The 21,041-nt window shown below is 37.1% G+C and overlaps 1 pseudogene across 1 annotated transcript; it reads left to right on the plus strand.

Moving 5' to 3' along the window:
- The first annotated feature begins 15,671 nt into the window (after nucleotides 1–15,671).
- LOC308644780 (Golgi apparatus membrane protein TVP23 homolog B-like) lies at nucleotides 15,672–16,369 on the plus strand (annotated as a pseudogene). The gene has a single exon. The product of its transcript is annotated as a Golgi apparatus membrane protein TVP23 homolog B-like (transcript).
- Nucleotides 16,370–21,041: the final 4,672 nt, after the last annotated feature.

Consider the following 21,041-nt stretch of genomic DNA (forward strand, 5'->3'; position numbering starts at 1 on the left):
TGAGTAGTCAATGTATGTTTTGGCCATTTCATTCTTCCTTTTATGGATCTTTGAACACTTCTGCCCCTTAATACACCTGTCCCCCAACTTCCAAGTACTAAGAGACTTTTTGCAGCTACTTTAAGAATCCCCTTCCCTCTGGTCAGCACCTTTTCCAAAATATCCCTTAATCTAAAATTGCCCTTTCTTCCTCCTTCTCCTGTTTCCTCCAAAGAGAATCACTATTTCATCTTCTAAGTTTAGTGTGAGAAGAAAAGCAATCAAACCACCTGATTAAGCCAGTTCACACTAAAGTATAGGTTGTAGGAGGCTTAACTTGCATAGCCACTTTTAGAAGAATCTTATTATTCCAAATGGTTTTTTGATTGGTAGCATAGGTGAGGAAGCAATTCTCAAGAAATGGGGAGTTATACTTTTTCTTCATGCATTCATGCACATCAGATCCCCCTACCTCCAATTTTTCTTCCTCACAGAGATTCCCTTCTGAACTAAAGCCAATGCATGCGATAGCCCCAGGTCACCAGCTCATAAATAAAGAACCTCATCAGGAAACCTGGACTGGTCTACGATATTTCTTACAATCTGTAGTTGAGTTCCTTCTCTGAAGCCATGTGCTTACATTTGAAATTTTTCTGGATAGTCTTTTATGACTTCTAGTAAAGATAAAAGTTATATGGATTTTCTATTTCACTGTTATCTTTGTCAAATAGCAAAAATGCCTAGCTTGGAAGTTAATATTAGATAAAAAATAGTGGAGGAGTAGTGACCATAATGCATACCCTTTTATGAGAGTATATTATTATGGAGATCACACAATAGAGCTTCAGTTACATCTTCATGGCATTCCATTCTAACATGAGCTCATTGTATATAGAAAAACCTATCCTTGTAAAAATCACTAACATTGCACATTTAAAAAAATAAAACATTAGGAAACACACACACACACACACACACACACACACACACAGAGTTTCTCATTGATGCTCTTATAGTCGGTTCTGCCTCCAGTTACAGTTTAGATTGCTGTTTCTTTAACCGCTCATGATGAAACCATGATTTGCATTTAGGGGCTACACTGTAAGAAATATATATTTGTTTTAACACTAGACATATTCAGCAGTGAGCACATACAGTGGAATTCCCTCTGGTTAAACACCTATGTAGAGGCAGTCCACTGCATATTTAATTTTCTTTCATGCACCTCACAGTGTCTCTAAGCCAGAGAATCATAGCACTAAGGTGTAAATAAACTGAAGAGACTGTCCCTTATGCATGCTGTGACAGAACTCAGCTTTCAGATTAGGTGAGCCAAGTCCCAAATCTGTGCTACATCTCTGCTATGAAAACTAAAAAGCAAGCTCAAAATTTATAACAGGCCCCCCCACACCAAAAAAAAATCAAACCATGGAGATAAGGCCAAGTTCCACTAGCTTATTCTCTCAGCAAATCCTTACTGTGTTTCCTCTCTATGCCAGGCATTAGCTGGCTCAGGTGATACAAAGGTGAACAATGACATAGCATCCCTGCCTTTCTTACCCAGAGTTTAATGAAATAAACAGATGGCCACAATATAGTATAGTGGGTGCTGTGGTATAGAGAGGGGCTGCAGGTTAGAAGCAGGGGGCTTCTAACCCACTTAAAGGGCGTGGCAGTCCAGGCAACATTGAGAAACACTTTTTGGAAAAGAAAGTATCTGAGATGAAGGATCTTATTTTTTATTTGTGGCTTTTATTTTTTTTTTAATTTTGTACTTTATAACAACTTTAGGATTTAAAAAAACAGTTGCAAGAACAGTAGAAAGAATTCTTATATATCCTCTATCCAGATGTACTAATGTGTTTTACTAAATATATGCCACACAGATGTCCTGCCAAAAATATATACATTTCTTTTTTAAAACAACATTTGAGAGTAACTTGCAGAGATGACTACTCCCTCTTTACTCTGAAATACTCCAGTGTGCTTCCTAAAAGCAAGAAGAGTCTTCGTCATAGCTTACAAGTAATGAAATCAGAAAAAAATAATATTGATATTCTTATCTACAGACCTTATGCAAGTTTAACCAGTTGTGCCAATGGACACTTTATGGCAAAAAAAAAAAAAAAATCCCAATTCATGTGTTGCATACAGTTGTCATATATCTTCTGTATCCTGCAATCTGGAACACCTCCAGAGTCTTTCTGTTTGTTTGTTTTTTATGACCTTGTCATTTTTTATGTGCATGGTTCACTTTTTTAGGAGGATATAATTCAGTTTGGTTTTGTCTAATGGTCTTTATGATTAGATTTCACATAAGCATTTATTTTTTTACCAAAAAACTACAAAGGCGATGTTGTGTTCTTTGAAATGAGCCTTGAAGAATGAAGAAGAGCCAGGCTGCATGATGAATTGCCATATTTAATTTATTTTTACATTCAGAACTGAAAGTTTGGAAGGTAGAAGGCAAAGAGTTAGGATATTATAAGATAACACATTTCAAGCATTAATAGTCAGGCATTGTTCTAAATGCACTGCACAAGTTAACACCACCATCATCACAATATCCTTACTATATCTGTTCGTTTCCCATTTTTAAGCTGAAAAGGACTAAGGCTAAAAGAAGGGATGAAACTAGCATGCTTTGGGCAGCCAGGATTTAAATACAGATAGACTGACTCTGCTGACCATTCTGCCGGCAGAAGGGACTTGTGAAAGCAAAAAGCTTTTAAAAGAACGGATTGGTTTGGAGAAACTGGATCCAAACCAACTGCAGTAAAGAGTGGTAGAGTGCTTGCCCCTCACTCTTGAAGCCCTGGGTTCAATCCTTGACACCACATAAAAATAAATAAATAAAAATAAAGATATTGTATCCATCTACAAATAAAAAATATATATATTTTAAAGACAGACTGTGGCTTGTGGCTGTGGTGCGCTCGCCCCCTACTGGCTTCATTAGCTCATTGCATTTTTTTACCTCTTTCCACTCAATTGGGTTGGGGAAGGGAGGTGGGGAGAAAAACCTCCATGCAGAGCAATGATCACTGAAATTTCTGCAAAACTCCTGAATTATGCCTGACCTATGCACACGAATCTGTAAGAACTTGGCATTTCTTCCATTCTAGCTCTCTGCGCACCAAAGCTCCCCATCACATTCTAAAGGTTGTTATGCAGACTAAATCCTAAGACCTGTTCACTCCAACTTCTTTTATGAAACTTCCCAGGAGTATTGTTTTTAACCATGACAGATTTGGAATCCACTGAAGCAGTAAGGAAGCTAAAGTTGAATTAATCAGAATACAATCCCCAGACAAGACAATCATTGCGGCTGAGGAAACCTGTAGGGAGGATGTTTGTCCTTGAAAAATATTTGAAAAAGATCCAGTGTGGCTGAAGCAAAGTCATCTCACAGTGGGCTCTGAAGAGTCGTGTAAGATCAAATCACTAGGCAAATAAGATGATGAAGAGGAAAATTTCCTCTGAATGAATCATAAGTAGCCTCTATTTTCAATCAAATTCCCCTGCTCTTCACAGATAAAAGCCTTTCCCTATGAGATTCAGAAACCCCTGGGGCTTCCACAATATTTCATTCTTTTCTCTAGTAAGAGGAAGAAGTAGAGGTAAAATAAAGCCAGAAGACAATGGAATGGGATTTAAAAGGATGGCATAAGGATTCATTCCACATACACCAGAAATGAGACTGACAAAATAGAAAATTTGTTCAAATTCCCCAAAATATATACTATTGATGATTTGTTCTTCTGCATGATGGCAAATACAGATATGCCAGTAGCCATTATAAAGCCATCGCTAACCTTCAAAGGGAGTGAGCGCTTAAAGATACTGGAATTTTGCGAAAGCTGATACCAAAGGTCCTATGTGAATATTAATTTGATAACTTCTAGATATCTGTCTATCTGACAGACTGGGAGACACACAAATATATGTTTGCATATGGCCACTACCAAGAGAGGGCTGAAACCTTTGCCCCAGGTCAAATCAACTCAGTAGATAAATGTCTTGTGGGAGGTGCCTGGGCTAAGCAAGATTGTCATTTAAAGGACTTCTTGTTTGTTTTAATAAAGCATCAAAGGTCCCACGGAGAATTAATCAGAAATCTATACCTCTAGACAATCTGGAAGATAGTCCTCTATATCGTTTATTTATTGATACAATAACGCTGTATAATAGTCACAAAACATCAGGGGCACATAGCTCATATTTCTGGGTTTGTCAAGTAGGTGGCTCTCCTGATATTCCCTGGACTCTTTCTCATGTCTGGGACTACTAAGACTTTGTCTCTTACCACAAGGTAGACCAGTAATGTTCTCATGACAGTGTTCTCAACAAAAAAAAAAATGTACTAAAATAAATAATGCTTTCTTAGAACTAGGCTCAGAAATGGCATGCTGTCATTTCTATTGTATTTGCTAGTCAAAGCAATGAACAAGATAAGCCCAGATTCAAGAGAAATAGACCCTTTTCATTGAGAGAAATACAGTCAGAAAGCAAAGAGTAAGAATACAGGGGTAGGAAAAAATGGGGTTATAATTGGAATCTACTATAGGCCCAGAAAAGAAGACAGTAATATCCACTCAGTTACTCCCCACTTCCCCATAATTTACAATAGTCTCAACGGGTGATTTACAAAAAATATTCCTTCAAGAGAGTAATAAAAAAATAAAATCAAACCTTGAGGACAACTTTTGCCCTTATGGGACCTGGAGCACCCCAGGTAACTGAAAATGTCATTCCAGAGCTTTTGCATCTGTCATAAATTTCCATCTACTGCCATTGGGTTTGTCAAGTAGTGACTCTCCTGATATTGCCTGGGTTTTCATTGTCACCTCATCCAAACTCCATACAAGAGCAGTCCAGAGTCTAAGAAAACTCAGGACATATTTCCTAACTTTTTTTCTCCTATACATCACAATCGTTACTCTAATAATGTATACTTATCTATATGTTTTTTAAAAAATTAGTTATATACAATGAAATGAAATCTAAAACCTTAGGTAAATACAAGTTAATTTCTTGATCCACTGCAGTAGTGGTCTTTCTAGTTGAAAATTAAAGCACATACTAGGCAAATAAAAAGGAACTAAGAAACTTTTTTTATTTGGGGGTTGCAAATGGCCAAGCTGAATTATCTTATTTTAATATCTTCATTTCATGACTATATAATTCTCTATTTAACAATGTTTAAACCACATCACTATTTCTTTCCTTCTCAGACTTTTATTTTTCATTTTTTCCCATTCCATAACTATTCCAACACCTCCCTAAAAACATATGGAAGTGGAAAATTTTTAAGATTCCTCTTTCTTCAGTTTGTAAATCTATAAATGTAATTAAGTGGGAAAACTTAATATTTTTAGTAAATATCTTTACCATATTCAAGTAATTTAGCAAAGAGCAAGGGCCAAAGCTTAATCTTATTCCTCCCCCCCCCCTTTCAATTTCATGTTTTCCTAGTCTGAATCAAGACTAGAAGCAACGTAATATGACTCTCCTGGTATTTCCTTCTTCCTGGATTGGCAATATACAAGGCAGCTTAATTTTCCCAAAAGAACAGGTGCACATTCAAAATGTTAAACCATTGACAAAAACAAACATGGAAGCAATTTAAGATCCCCCATGTCTTCCCAAGTGAACTGAATCTAAGGTAGCTTCTTGACCAATGATCAGCTTTTCACTGAAGTACAAGTTCTTTTACTCCAACTGACAGTCTGCCTACCTTTTTGTATGTTGGAATGTAAAAAACAATTTCAAGAACTAAAACATCCTTTTGTAACCTATCTCTGCTAATGCCAACCATATTGATTACTTGACCTTTAATAAGTCCACTGACTAGATGGTGTGTAATGTTTGAGGATTTAAGATGCTGACTTATTTCTTTCCTAAGTTAAATTTAAACTCGACTATCCACAGTCAAACCATGCAGATTGTCTCAAGCTGTCCCCACTTTGCACTACTCTCTCTGACATTTGGACACCACTTATTGATTGAATTTTTAGCAGCTGTCATTCAAGGACACCCAGCTTTAACTGGACTAGCATTAGGATGGCACGCTCCCAAAGGCCTGAAAATGACCCAATTTGACCTAAAATGAGTATAATCATTCTGCAGAAATAAATGGGCTCAGCTAGGTCATTAGTTTGACTTCTAACTCTCGTCCAATTATAACTGCCACAATTAAGAAAGTTTTAGTAACAGAAGCAGAGTTAGGAGTTTTCCTTTTCAAGAAAGGAAGTTAAGAGTCATTTAGTTTTGCCATTTGCAAGTATTTTGGGCATGAAATCCATGGACTAAAGCATATTTCTCTCTAACAGATGAGTTGTTAGTTTAGTTATTGTTTTAGTCAGCTTTTTTACTGCTTGTGACTAAAAGACCCAACCAGTATGATTATAGAGGATAAAAGATTTATGTGAGGGCTCACAGTTTCAGAGGTCTTAATCCACAGAAGGCTGGCTCCATTTCTTGGGGCTCAAGGTGAGGCTGAACATCATGGCAGGAGAGTGTGGCAGAGGGAAGCAACTTACACATTGGTGATCAGGAAGCATAGAGAGACCCCACTTTCCATATACAAAATATATATCCCATAGCCACACCCCCAATGAACCACTTCCTCCTGCCACACCCCACCAGCCTCCCATTACCACTCAATTAATTCCATCAGAGATTAATTCACTGATTAGGTTAGGGCTATGACCCATTTATTTTTCCTCTAAACATACTTGCATTGTGAGCTTTTGGGGAACATGTGAGCTTTGGGGGAACACCACATCTAAACCATAACAGTTATGTATAATTTTTTTATTCATGAACACAAACCCCCACCATAACTACACACAAAAAAAAATTTAGATAATACTAGTCTGCCAAGTCTGATTATGATTCTAAAAATCTAGCCCTGGCTGCATATAAATTGAGTCTTGTTTAATCAGCAATTTAAAGTAAATTTTCTATCTTTCAAAAGTATTTCAAAGCACTTTTTAATGGCAAATATTTTTTAAATTAATCATATTTCTCACTTTTGACAGTATATTTGCAATTCATTCATGGCAAAAGCCTACTCTTCAACTGGTGAGCAAGACACTCCTCTGTTTAATATCCACAAACTTAGACTATAAATACCTCTACTAATATAAATCATCACTGAACATCACTGCTGATTCAATATGGAACTGTAGACTAAGACCTGTGCCTCTTGGCATCTTGCATGGTTTAGTTTCACATGAATAGGCCGTGTAAAATAACAGCCCAAATTTATTTAAGCAGTTTTTCCATTGACATAGGAAAGACTTTCTAAATTGCATATTCTATATTTCCATCTTTGACACAAAATACAATTAAGTCAATTGAATTATTAGCCACTTTTAGTATACTGCTTGTATTACTTTTGGAAATCCATTCCCACTTTAGAATAAAATTAGAATGTGAAGAACAGAGCCAACACTTTCTGCCATCAAGGAAGAATTCTTTTCATAAAACCAATGGTGAACATGGCGGCGGGCGCGGAGAGATCAAGTCTCTGACCTCTTCAGCTGTGCGGGCATAGGGAGTCGTAAACAACCTAAATCTGTTTGCTCAGGATTACTAGGCAATGCTGAGCTGACGTGGATCTGGGGCGAACAGTCTGGGCCTCTCAGAACACACACTGAGCCCGGATCAGCTGAACTCAAGCTCCCGTTCGCCTGCTTCCCGCAGACAAACAGCTGTGACTCAGCACTAATCCATCCGGCTGAAACAACTGGTCAGCCCTTCGGATCCTACAGAGGTAAATGCCTACCGAGCCTTCATAGGTAGTGGCCACAGGTTTGAAACGGGGCTTGGGAGAGACAGTAAGGACCCACCCGTTGCATCGGTCGCCCGGCAAAGGGAAACGAACTGTCGCCATTTGCAAGAGACACCACTATGGCAGAGAACTGATGGCATCAGACTGCGGCGGAGGAGATAACTTCATTGAAACCTGCGGCTACAGGTGTGTAATTCCCTAGCCTTCCTTCTCCACACATCGGGAAAACCTTAAGGGCCCCTCCCAGCTCTCCCGTAAGGGCCCCTCCCAGCTCTCCCGTGAGTGCGACAGCCAGCCCGAGGGAATCAGAGCTGGTGCGGAACCCGCGGCGCGTAACTACCGCTCCCAACAGGGCTGACTGCTGAGGTCTCTTGCACCAGCTACCAGGGGAGGGGCTACCGGAGGGCAACTAAAATTCGCTGAGGATTCTCAGCCCCAAGCTCTACAAACTTAGGGTATGAGGGAATGGCAAACTGGAAGAGTATGGCCAGTCGTTCATGAAAACAGGGCTCCCGGGAGCAGCAGACCTGGCGTGTAGCCAATATTGTGATGAGCGGCACCCGTGAGAGGGGCCTGGCTAGAGGAAAAGTGGGAAGTGACTAGACACAAGAGGAGGCCCTAGGCACTCAGGATTGGAGACTCGCCCAGTCTGGGAGGAGCTGCTGCACAGTGATTGGTTCCCGCGTATTGACAGGAGAAGCGTGGCCTGGTGGGCACAGCGCCACCTACTGGAAGAGAAGTTAATCAAACTCTAAGACTGCATTTATTAGTTTTTTTTTTCTTTTTTTTCTCTTTTTTTTTGATTTGGGTTTTTCTTTCATTTTCATTTTTCTTGTTGTTTTTTTAATTTTTTTTACAATTTTTTTAAAATTGTTTTTCTTCTAATTTTAATTTTAATTTTTTTATTATTATTTTTAAAAAATTTTTTTTCTTTTTTATTTCCTATTTTTTTCTTCTTTTGTCTTTTCATTTCTCTTATCCCCCATTCCTTGAATTCTACCTGCTTACTCTCATTCTCTTTAGTGACTTTTTCCCTTCCCTTCTAATACCTTTCTTCCCAAGCATCAAATAAATTTATAGGAGTAAACAGTAACTCAGTAGTCAAACAGAACAAGAAGTAACATGAGCAGCTTCAAAAATCAAGGAAGGAAAGGAGTACAAACAAGGCAGGACAGCCTAAATATTCAGGAGGACCTAGAGTCATCAGAAAAATGGTCATATAAAGAACTCAAGGAACACCTTAGACAGATGGAATGGAACCTTAAAGAGGATACGAGACAGCAAATTCAAGCAGCGAAAGAACACATTGAGAATGAATTACATAAACAGATAAAAGAAGAAGTTAAGCATCTTTATCAGGAGATAGAGATTATAAAAAATAATCAAACAATAATTCTAGAAATGAAGGAAACGATAAACCAAATTAAAAACTCAATTGAGAGTATCACTAACACAGTGGAGCAAGTAGAAGCCAGAATGTCAGATAATGAAGACAAAATATACCATCTTGAAAAGAGTCTAGCCAACTCAGAAAGGCTGGTAAAAAAGTCACGAGAAAAACATCCAAGAGTTACGGGATAACATAAAAAAACCAAACTTACGAGTCATCGGGATAGAAGAAGGTACAGAGATTCAAACCAAGGGAATGAGTAACCTGCTGAATGAAATAATTACAGAAAACTTTCCAGAAATAAAAAAGGAAACAGATTTACAAATTGAAGATGCATACAGGACACCGAGCACACAAAATCACAGTAGACCAACGCCAAGACACATAGTTATGAAGATATCCAATATACAGAACAAAGAGAAAATATTAAAAGCTACAAGAGAAAGGAGGCAGATTCCATTCAGGGGTAAACCAATAAGGTTAACAACGGATTTTTCATCACAGACACTGAAAGCAAGAAGGTCATGGAACAATGTATTTCAAACACTGAAAGACAATGGATGCCAACCAAGAATTCTGTATCCAGCAAAATTAAGCTTCAGGTATGACAACGAAATAAAAATCTTTCATGATAAACAAAAGTTAAAAGAATTTGCAGCCAGAAAACCAGCATTGCAAAGCATTTTGAGCAAAACACTACACGAGGAAGAAATGAAAAACAATAACCAAAACCATCAGTGGGAAGTGCCTCAGTAAAGACAGAGGGCGAGGGGAAAGATAATCATGGAGAAACAAACTAAATTTAAAAAAAAAAAAAAAAGGATAAACAATCAAACATGGATGGAAGTACAAACCATATATCAATAGTAACTCTAAACGTTAATGGCTTAAACTCTCCAATAAAGCGACATAGGCTGGTATCATGGATTAAAAAAACAAATCCAACAATATGCTGCCTCCAGGAGACACATCTGATTGGAAAAGACATACACAGGCTGAAGGTGAAAGGATGGGAAAAAATATACCATGCACACGGTCCTCGTAAGCAAGCAGGGGTGGCCATCCTCATATCGAATAAAATCGACTTCAAGACTAAGTTAATCAAAAGGGATAAAGAAGGTCATTACATACTGTTAAAATGAACCATTCACCAACAAGACATAACAATTATCAATATTTATGCACCAAATAATGGTGCTGTGACATTCATAAAACAAATTCTCCTCAAGTTCAAGAATCAAATAGACCACAACACAATAATTATGGGTGACTTCAACACACCTCTCTCACCATTGGACAGATCCTCCAAAGAAAAGTTGAATAAAGAAACTATAGAACTCAATATCACAATCAATAACCTAGACTTAACTGACATATATAGAATATATCAACCATCATCAAATGGATATACTTTTTTCTCAGCAGCACATGGATCCTTCTCAAAAATAGACCATATATTATGCCATAGGGCAACCCTCAGTAAATATAAAGGGGTGGACATAATACCATGCATTTTATCTGATCATAATGGAATGAAACTGGAAATCAATGATAAAAGAAGGAAGGAAAAATCCTACATCACATGGAAAATGAACAATATGTTACTGAATGATCAATGGGTTACAGAAGACATAAAGGACGAAATCAAAAAATTCTTAGAGATAAATGAAAATACAGACACAACATATCGGAATCTATGGGACACAATGAAAGCAGTTTTAAGAGGAAAATTCATCGCCTGGTGGTCATTCCTCAAAAAAAGAAAAAACCAACAAATAAATGAGCTCACACTTCATCTCAAAGCCCTAGAAAAGGAAGAGCAAAACAACAGCAAATGTAGCAGAAGGCAAGAAATAATTAAAATCAGAGCGGAAATCAATGAAACTGAAACAAAAGAAACTATTGAAAAAATTAACAAAACTAAAAGTTGGTTCTTCGAAAAAATAAATAAGATCCACAGACCTTTAGCCATGCTAACGAAGAGAAGAAGAGAGAGAACTCAAATTACTAACATACGGGATGAAAAAGGCAATATCACAACAGATGCTACAGAAATACAGAAGACAATTAGAAATTATTTTGAAAACCTATATTCCAATAAAATAGAAGATAGTGAAGACATCGATAAATTTCTTAAGTCATATGATTTGCCCAGACTGAGTCAGGAGGATACACACAATTTGAACAGACCAATATCAATGGATGAAATTGAAGAAGCCATCAAAAGACTACCAACAAAGAAAAGCCCAGGACCGGATTGGTATACAGCAGAGTTTTACAAAACCTTTAAAGAAGAATTAATACCAATACTTTTCAAGTTATTTCAGGAAATAGAAAAAGAGGGAGCTCTTCCAAATTCATTCTATGAGGCCAACATCACCCTGATTCCGAAACCAGACAAAGACACTTCAAAGAAAGAAAACTACAGACCAATATCTCTAGATGCAAAAATCCTCAATAAAATTCTGGCGAATCGAATACAAAAACACATCAAAAAAATTGTGCACCATGATCAAGTAGGATTCATCCCTGGGATGCAAGGATGGTTCAACATACGGAAATCAATAAATGTTATTCACCACATCAATAGACTTAAAGATAAGAACCATATGATCATCTCGATAGATGCAGAGAAAGCATTCGACAAAGTACAGCATCCCTTTATGTTCAAAACATTAGAAAAACTAGGGATAACAGGAACTTACCTTGACATTGTAAAAGCTATCTATGCTAAGCCTCAGGATAGCATCATTCTGAATGGACAAAAGTTGAAGCCATTCCCTCTAAAATCCGGAACAAGACAGGGATGCCCTCTATCACCACTTCTATTCAATATAGTTCTCAAAACACTGGCCAGAGCAATTAGACAGACGAAAGAAATTAAAGGCATAAAAATTGGAAAAGAAGAACTTAAATTATCACTATTTGCAGATGACATGATTCTATACCTAGAAGACCCAAAAGGGTCTACAAAGAAACAAGTAGAACTAATAAATGAATTCAGCAAAGTGGCAGGATATAAAATCAACACGCATAAATCAAAGGCATTTCTGTATATCAAGGACAAAACTTCTGAAACGGAAATGAGGAAAAACACTCCATTCACAATATCCTCAAAAAAAAAAAAATACTTGGGAATCAACCTAACAAAAGAGGTGAAAGATTTATACAATGAAAACTACAGAACCCTAAAGAGAGAAGTAGAAGAAGATCTTAGAAGATGGAAAAATATACCCTGTTCATGGATAGGCAGAACTAACATCAAAATGGCGATATTACCAAAAGTTCTCTATAGGTTTAATGCAATGCCAATCAAAATACCAATGGCATTTCTTGTAGAAATAGATAAAGCAATCATGAAATTCATATGGAAAAATAAAAGACCCAGAATAGCAAAAGCAATTCTAAGCAGGAAGTGTGAATCAGGCGGTATAGCGATACCAGATTTCAAACTATATTACAGAGCAATAGTGACAAAAACAGCATGGTACTGGTACCAAAACAGGCGGGTGGAAACAATAAGAGAGGTAAATAGGGAGCCTACATCCTGGGAACAAATTTTTACTCCTCACACTTCAGATAGAGCCCTAATATCCAGAGTATACAAAGAACTCAAAAAATTAGACAATAAGATAACAAATAACCCAATCAAGAAATGGGCCAAGGACCTGAACAGACACTTCTCAGAGGAGGACATACAATCAATCAACAAGTACATGAAAAAATGCTCACCATCTCTAGCAGTCAGAGAAATGCAAATCAAAACCACCCTAAGATACCATCTCACTCCAGTAAGATTGGCAGCCACTATGAAGTCAAACAACAACAAGTGCTGGCGAGGATGTGGAGAAAAGGGTACACTTGTACATTGCTGGTGGGACTGCAAATTGGTGCGGCCAATTTGGAAAGCAGTTTGGAGATTCCTGGGAAAGATGGGAATGGAACCACCATTTGACCCTGCAATTGCCCTTCTCAGACTATTCCCTGAAGACCTTAAAAGAGCATGCTACAGGGACACTGCCACATTGATGTTCATAGCAGCACAATTCACAATAGCTAGACTGTGGAACCAACCCAGATGCCCTTCAATAGATGAATGGATAAAAAAAATGTGGCATCTATACACAATGGAGTACTATGCAGCAATAAAAAATGACAAAATCATAGAATTTGCAGGGAAATGGATGGCACTAGAGCAGATTATGCTTAGTGAAGCTTGCCAATCCCTAAAAAACAAATACCAAATGTCTTCTTTGATATAATGAGAGCAACTATGAACAGAGCAGGGAGGAAGAGTAGGAAGAAAAGATTAACATTAAACAGAGACATGAGATGGGAGGGAAAGGGAGAGAAAAGGGAAGTTGCATGGAAATGAAGGGAGACCCTCATTGCTATACAAAATTATATATAAGAGGTTGTGAGGGGAATGGGAAAATAAACAAGGAGAGAAATGAATTACAGTAGATGGGGTAGAGAGAGAAGATGGGAGGGGAGGGGAGGGGGGATAGTAGGGGATAGGAAAGGTAGCAGAATACAACAATTACTAATAGGGCATTATGTAAAATTGTGGATGTGTAACCAACGTGATTCTGCAATCTGCATTTGGGGTAATATTGGGGGTTCATAACCCACTTCAATCTAATGTATGAAATATGATATGTCAAGAGCTTTGTAATGTTGTGAACAACCAATAAAATAAATAAATAAATAAAAATTAAAAAAAAAACCAATGGTGACTTGAAACCAGTTTACCTTTGACCCCAAGAGTTGATTGTGTATATTTCTCTCCAAGTCCATGTTCAGTGACATCATGTCAGTACCCTGAAATTAGTAATGGTGGAAGTATTTATACCACAGAAATTGGCAAACACTACCAGAGATAATTTTACTAGTATCCAAGAAATGAAAGGAATTCTACAGAAGTTCTGTCCAACAACTTTCTGTGCTGGTAGAAGCATTTTACATTTGCACTGTCCATACGGTAGCTATTAGCTATAATGTGCAGCTAGATGAACAATGGAAATGACTTAAAGACTGAGAACTAAATGTTTAATTTTATTTAATATCGTTTTAATTTATGTAGCCATATATGACTCATGGCTACCATTTCAGACAACACAGTTCCACTGTGGTATAAAAAAATGATGACATGGGACTGGGGTTGTGGCTCAGTGGTAGAGCACTTGCCTGGCATATGAGAAGCACTGGATTCAATCCTTAGCACCACATGTAAATAAGCAGATAGACAGAAGATCCATGGATAACTATGAATATTTTTTTTAAATGATGGCATCTTTCAAGAGTCAGGGTATGCAGATAACTAAGGCCTGAAAAGAGAAAGGAACATGCAAGAAAGGGTAACTTAAGATCTTAGAATAACATTAAAACAAATCCCTTCCAGGTTCTTCCATTACTTGTTTTAATCTTCTAGACACATATTTATTTATTCACAGACCTGAAACAATCAGTTGTAGGGATAGCAGATGAACAGTTCGGTAAGGAAAAACTGCCATGATACCCTAAAATAGTGATTCTCAACTTTGATCATGCACCAGAATCACCTGGAGGGCTTGCTAAAACACGCATTCCTGGGCTCTACCTCCCAAAGATTCTGATTCAATAGATCTGAGTTAGAAACCAAGAAATTGCATCTCTAACAATTTCCCAGGTATAGCTGACATTAATGGTCTCAGGTTCACACCCTGAAAAACACTGCTCTCAAACTGATTTATGGCTCTGCCATCTCCTCCTTCTTTGATCACAATCTACATGCATTTCATTCAGGCTAAAGTCCTATTGACTATGTTTTCTGAAAGGCTACACCCCATCTTATTATTGCTTGTTGGTAATTCTGTTCTTAAGGTCTGGTGTCAAAACTACATGAAATCTGACAAGCTCTCCTACTTCTTCCCTAGTCCCCAGAGCTCTATTGTTCCCACTGCACCAGATGCTACATTCAGATGTGCAATTTTAAAGAGTTTCTGCTCATAGCCCCAGCTATTTATGAAAAGTGCACACACCAACTAATCCTTCCTATCTCATTTTCTCTCTTCCCAAACTTCACAATACCTTTCAATATGCTTTGCCCAAACACAGGATCCAAAATAACTTCCACTTTGTAAGTTCTTTGACCATACAGATTCAGCAAGAGCTAAACGACTTTATGTCCAGAAGAAAGATGGCATGAAGGGACCTTTCCTCAAGTAGAAATGCATTTGTTTAAACAGAGACCCAGGAATTCAGATCATGAGGGTAAATGACTTCGCACAGGCTTCTTTAAGTCTGTTTTAGTCTTAGTTTAATAAAAACAGTAAAATCGGGGCTGGGGTTGTGGCTCGGCGTGGGGCACTGGGTTCGATCCTCAGTACCCCATAAATATAAAAATAAAGATATTGTGTCCACCTATAACTAAATACTAAATTTTAAAAAAAGCAAAGTCCTTTGTGCTTTCTCTTGTTCAAGTTCCACCCTCCTCACTTAGAAGAATAAGTTGGAGTTGAGGAGGCCACATAAGTTGCAGACTGGACTTGGCAGCTGGTGCACTGACATGGTTCCCGGAAGTGGGGCTAGTGCAGGGTCACCATGTTGTCTCAGGACAGCAATGATGACACTGAAGATGTTGCATTGTTTGATGCAGAAGAAGAGACAACTAATAGACCAAGAAAATCCCAAATCTGACATCCAGTGGCATCATTTTTTCCATTTGTTCTTCCGAGTCAGTGCCATTATAGTCTACCTTCTCTGTGAATTGCTCAGCAGCAGCTTTATTGCCTGTATGGTGACAATTATCTTGTTGTTGTCATGTGACTTTTGGGCAATAAAGAATGTCACAGGTAGACTGATGGTTAGGCTTTCAGTGGTGGAATCATATTGATGAGGATGGAAAGAGCCATAGAGTGTTTGAGTCCAGGAAGGCATCTCCTCAGGAGAATAAAACTGTTTCAGAGGCTGAATCAAGAATCTTTTGGTTAGGACTAATTGCCTGTCCAGTGCTGTGGGTGGTATTTGCCTTTAGTGCTCTCTACTCCTTCAGAGTGAAGTGGTTGGCTGTGGTTATCATGGATGTGGTACTACAGGGTGCCAACCTGTATGGTTACATCAGGTGCAAAGTGGGCAGCCGGAAGAATTTAACCAGCATGGCTGCCTCCTATCTTGGAAAGCAGTTTTTAAAACAAAACACTAGAGATGATCAGACTTCTTGAATAAAGAGAAAGTTATGTTTTCTGTGATATTGGGGAATGGCTGAAGAGATTCTTGATTATGCACTGTTTAGAGTTCAGTCCAGTTGCAAAGAGGAGCGTTGGGTTTTTTGTTTGTTTTGTTTTCACTTACAAAGTTATGATGAAAACTGTTTTCTTTTTTAAAACAAAGTTTTTATTTTCTTTTTCTAGTAGTTGAGGCTGGGAAGTATGATATTAAGAATATTGTCAGAATTTATTTTATGGTGTACACATGTATGCATATAGTAATGTATCAGTATATCCCAAATTAATGTGTTAGTTTACATATGTTACAGAGATATTTGCATTTTGATCCATAGAAAATAGGATGTTCTGAGTCTGTCTCAAAGGTATGTGTGTTTACATATTATTTCTGTAGGTTATTTTCAGAAATAAGTTGATTCCATGATTAAGAGTAAGCACTTGGCTTGTGTATGAGTTAAAAAGTTAGAAAAAAATTGTTAATTTAAAATACATACTTCATGTTGAAATTGCTTACCTTAGACATGCACAAGTGAAAACCAAATTCAGGCTGGTAGTGTTAACTAGTTTCTAAAATTTTCTTTTATTTTTATACTTAAGGCCTAAATAATAAATGGAATTTTTATAGTTTATGTTTAAGGGATACCCAGGGATTGCTGCTATTCTATTTATTTCCATGGAAAGGATAGTCAGATTTTATTTTGGAACTCCCTGAAAACTTTTCAGTGGCTTTGGGACTAATAAAATCTTTTAGTATTAAATGCACATTATTCTTATGTCATAGTAAGAATAATCATTTAAATACTTGGCATAATAAATGCCTAAAGACATTTTATGAATCTATTTTTTTCTTGCTTTAATGGGGGTATTGTAAACCATACACTTGTATTAATAATATTTCTTAAGCAAGGCAATATATTTAACTGTAAACTAAACCAATCTACAAATTATTGTAGGCATTTGTAAATTCTGTTGCAGGTACTGGAAACTTTGTTGGAGTCTTTTAATCGGCAGATTATGTTGTGAATGTATTTGTACATTGTTAAAATATCTTTAAAGATGTTTTGTTTTAGTTGAATAAATGTCTATTGGAGTGAAATCTTGGAAGGTGCACAACTTTATATTTGCATAAAACTATTATTTACAAAACAAACAAAAAAAATATGGAGTTGAGGAAGGAGGACACTTTAGAAACTGGTGCTGAGGGAGTCAGGATAAAGAAAAACTTGATAAAGACAAAATTAGTCATCAAGACAGAAATAATAGCTAAAAATGCATGCTGGTGATATGAACATAAGTTTTTTAAAAAGGGGTCAGCTTCAGAGATACCAACTTCTATCTTAACTGCTCCAAGTTATAGTTCTGGCGCCAAGTGTTATTTTATAATACAGGCTTTTGTTAAGTCTAATTATTGCACTGCTAGGAAGTTAGGGAACATTTTTTAAATGAGATCAGAGGTACCAAACTATTTATTCAGCAATATGAGGCTAGTTTTTCTCCAGGCTAAAACCACTTCTAGACTAGGGGAAAATTCCTGAGCTTTCCTCTATATAAACAAGACACTAAACCTAAACTCAAAGCAAAATATTGACTAAATAAAAATGGTAGCCTATTTTTTTTCTCTTTTTGCATATGAGATCATTTACAGTATGGATTACTTGCATAGCTTTAAGTCCACCTAAATTGGCCTTAAGTGATATTCTTAATGGCAGAAACAACTGATGTGTGTTCAAACCACAAATTTAAGTTTAGCCTGAACAAAATATCCCAAGATGGTAAACCAAACTTGTCCATACATATACACACACTAGAAATTTCTTCCTAAATTAGTATTTTATAAACCTCCATAAATCTTCTATACAGAAAATCAAAACTTATTTGTCTAAGAATAGTATTTATACTCTACAACCTCAAAAAAAAAGGGTAAAAATTAAAGTTAAGGACACATCCACAAAGTAGCAATGAAATACATGATTTTTCCTCATATATCTGCCCTATGGAGAAGCTGCTATTCTTTGTCTCTGCCTTCTTATTTTCTCTCACACATTTTTTTAAACAATTACATTCAGCAGATACTGATTTTTCCATTTTACACTTTTTTCACCCTTAAATTGCATCTACTTCAAAACATGAAAAGGAGTTCAGTTGACATTCCTATTAATTTATTTTAATTCTTCACAAGCACAAAGATATTATAATCCAAGGAGTATTATATACACTATGCCTCTAAAATATGATAACCTTCATAAAGAATTCTGAATGTATTGAACTTATAACACAGAAGTAATTTGGTACCAGCACTTGAAAAGATGTCTGTTTCTAGTATTGATAATAGAGGAGGCATCTATTAATAATATGCTAAATTTTCCAAAGTTGATAAGTTCATTATAAAAAGAAAATTGCTTTGTTTTTCTAGTATCTCATCTTTATTCGGTCATCTTTTCCATTTCAGAGCTTCTTATTAATAATGAGTCTTGTCATTGTGTGCTCACCACATGCAGGACACTGTTAAGCACTTTATACCTGTAAACTTATTAACTCACTTAATCATTTTTAAAAAAATCATTTCACAGCTGCAAAAAGAAAATAAGAATTATCCTGGTTCACATAGCTAATAAGGAGAGAGCCAGAGTTCAAATCCTGAAGCTTCAAAGTTCAGATATTACATTCCATGCAATGAAGACTTCCTTGAAAACTAATCCCAGCAAAAGAATGCAAAAAGAGGAAGATGGCAGAAGTTTTCAAAGTCTACTGAGATCCAAATGTCAACTAAAACTTCCCACAAGAACTATTCATTACAATTATCGGCTCTTGCTGGCTTACAAATAGGTTAAAGAGGAAATTAGCTGAAGTAGATTGTAATCACTTAAATGGCTTTTTATTCCCCCTTCAACAGGTGATTTGTTTCACCAAAGGCAAATACTGTCAAGAGAATTAGATAAATAAGCAACCTATAATTGAATGGTTCTTATCTAGTCTTCCATGGAAGTTAGTGGAATTGGATTCATGGTTTCTGTCCCTTTAGCAATGGAAAAAGTTAATATTCCAACTAATATAGCAGAGAAAAGTAGTTAATGGTGGCATTCTTCTTTCTTCTATCTTTACTGTGTTCACCTTTTTGCAACTAAACCAGTAATACCAAAATCATGTAAACGGCTCAAAAACATGGACTTTGCTATTTCTGCAAGCTATTTCATGATTTTATAAAAAATCAATGTGACGTTCTTCTTCAGGTATTTATATATAACTCATTTCTCTACCTTTGGCACATAGGGATTTCATCAACCCAACACTTGTTCATAGTTACAAATTGACAACTTTCTTCTTAGAAAAATTTATATGATGGATTTCTTTTGACGGTAGAGTACAGAAAGAGTTAAATACAAAATATATGTATATGACATGAAGGAGTAAAATTTCCAGTAAATTTAATTAGAAAAACCCTGGACCTGATAATTGTAGGTTCTGAAATGAAAATCAGTGGTGAAGCATAAAAAGAAACCTACCAAAAACTCTGTAGCATTTGACGCCTGCTCATTTCCTTGCTCTTTGAATTTAATAGACAATTATTGGATGTTTCCTAGGAGCCAGCCCTGGGGACATGGTGGTAAATAAAACAAACACAGCTCCTGCTCTTTAGGGAGTGAACAGTGCTGATCAGAGAGAGATGTTAAGGCAGTCCTAGGCTTACAGATGTATAAATAAGAGCATAATCTCCTACAAATCTGTGGAATTGCGTTTCCCAGAGAGAGTTCCTTGAAACACTGTCCTGAGTTCTCCTGCTTTTCCAATTTAGAATCAATCCTATTCTCTCCTCAGAAGTTTCATGTCCTTGAAAGATCACAGAAAGCCAGTCTAGAATTGTATCTCTATAATAGTTTGAATCTGGAATGTCCCCCAAAAGCCTGTGTGTTAAAGGTTTGGTCCCAGCCTGGCACTCACTATTGGGAGCTGGTAGAAAACTTGAGGAAGTAGAGCCTAGTGGAAGGTTTTAGGTCACTGGGGGCCATGACTTTGAAGAGGATTGTGGCATGCAGATCTCTTCCTCTCTTTTTGCTTCCTAGGTGCCATGAGATAAGCAGTTTTCTCTACCACACACTCCAAACACAATGTGCTGCCTCTCCACAGGCCCAAAAGCTATGGGACCAACCAGATGGGAAGTAAAACCTCCAAAACTATAAACCAAAAAACCTTTTAAGTTGCTTGTTTTAGGTATTTTGTCAAAGTAACAAAAAGCTAATTAACACAACTGCTAGGACTTCAAAAGGTGAAGATCTTCCAAGATTGAATAAATTCTAAGATCTCTAGAGCAAATCTGTGAGCATAACCTCAGCTCTTCCATCAAGGATGAGATCAAAGTCTGGTCATGTTTTTAAATCCCCTCTGCATACTTACTATAGTGAGAAACTGATGTGACTCCATTTTTGAAAACCCAACTTCTACCTCAAGACCTGTCAGAGGGAGGGGGCGTGACCCTTGCCCTTGGAAAAACCCACAAAGCACTCCTAGGCACATAGCCACCCTGCTGAGTTGTTTGTCTGCAAATAACAAGAGAGACCTGCAGTGCCCGGTGTCCCTGACTCAGTTAGGCTAGGTGAGGACCCATAGCAACCACCAATCAGCATGAGACAAGGAAAATACCTGGGATGCCAGATGACCCCCCAGTAGTCTT

This window comes from Spermophilus citellus, assembly GCF_964194105.1.
Source record: "Spermophilus citellus genome assembly, chromosome: 3".
In the NCBI taxonomy this organism is placed as follows: Eukaryota; Metazoa; Chordata; class Mammalia; order Rodentia; family Sciuridae; genus Spermophilus; species Spermophilus citellus.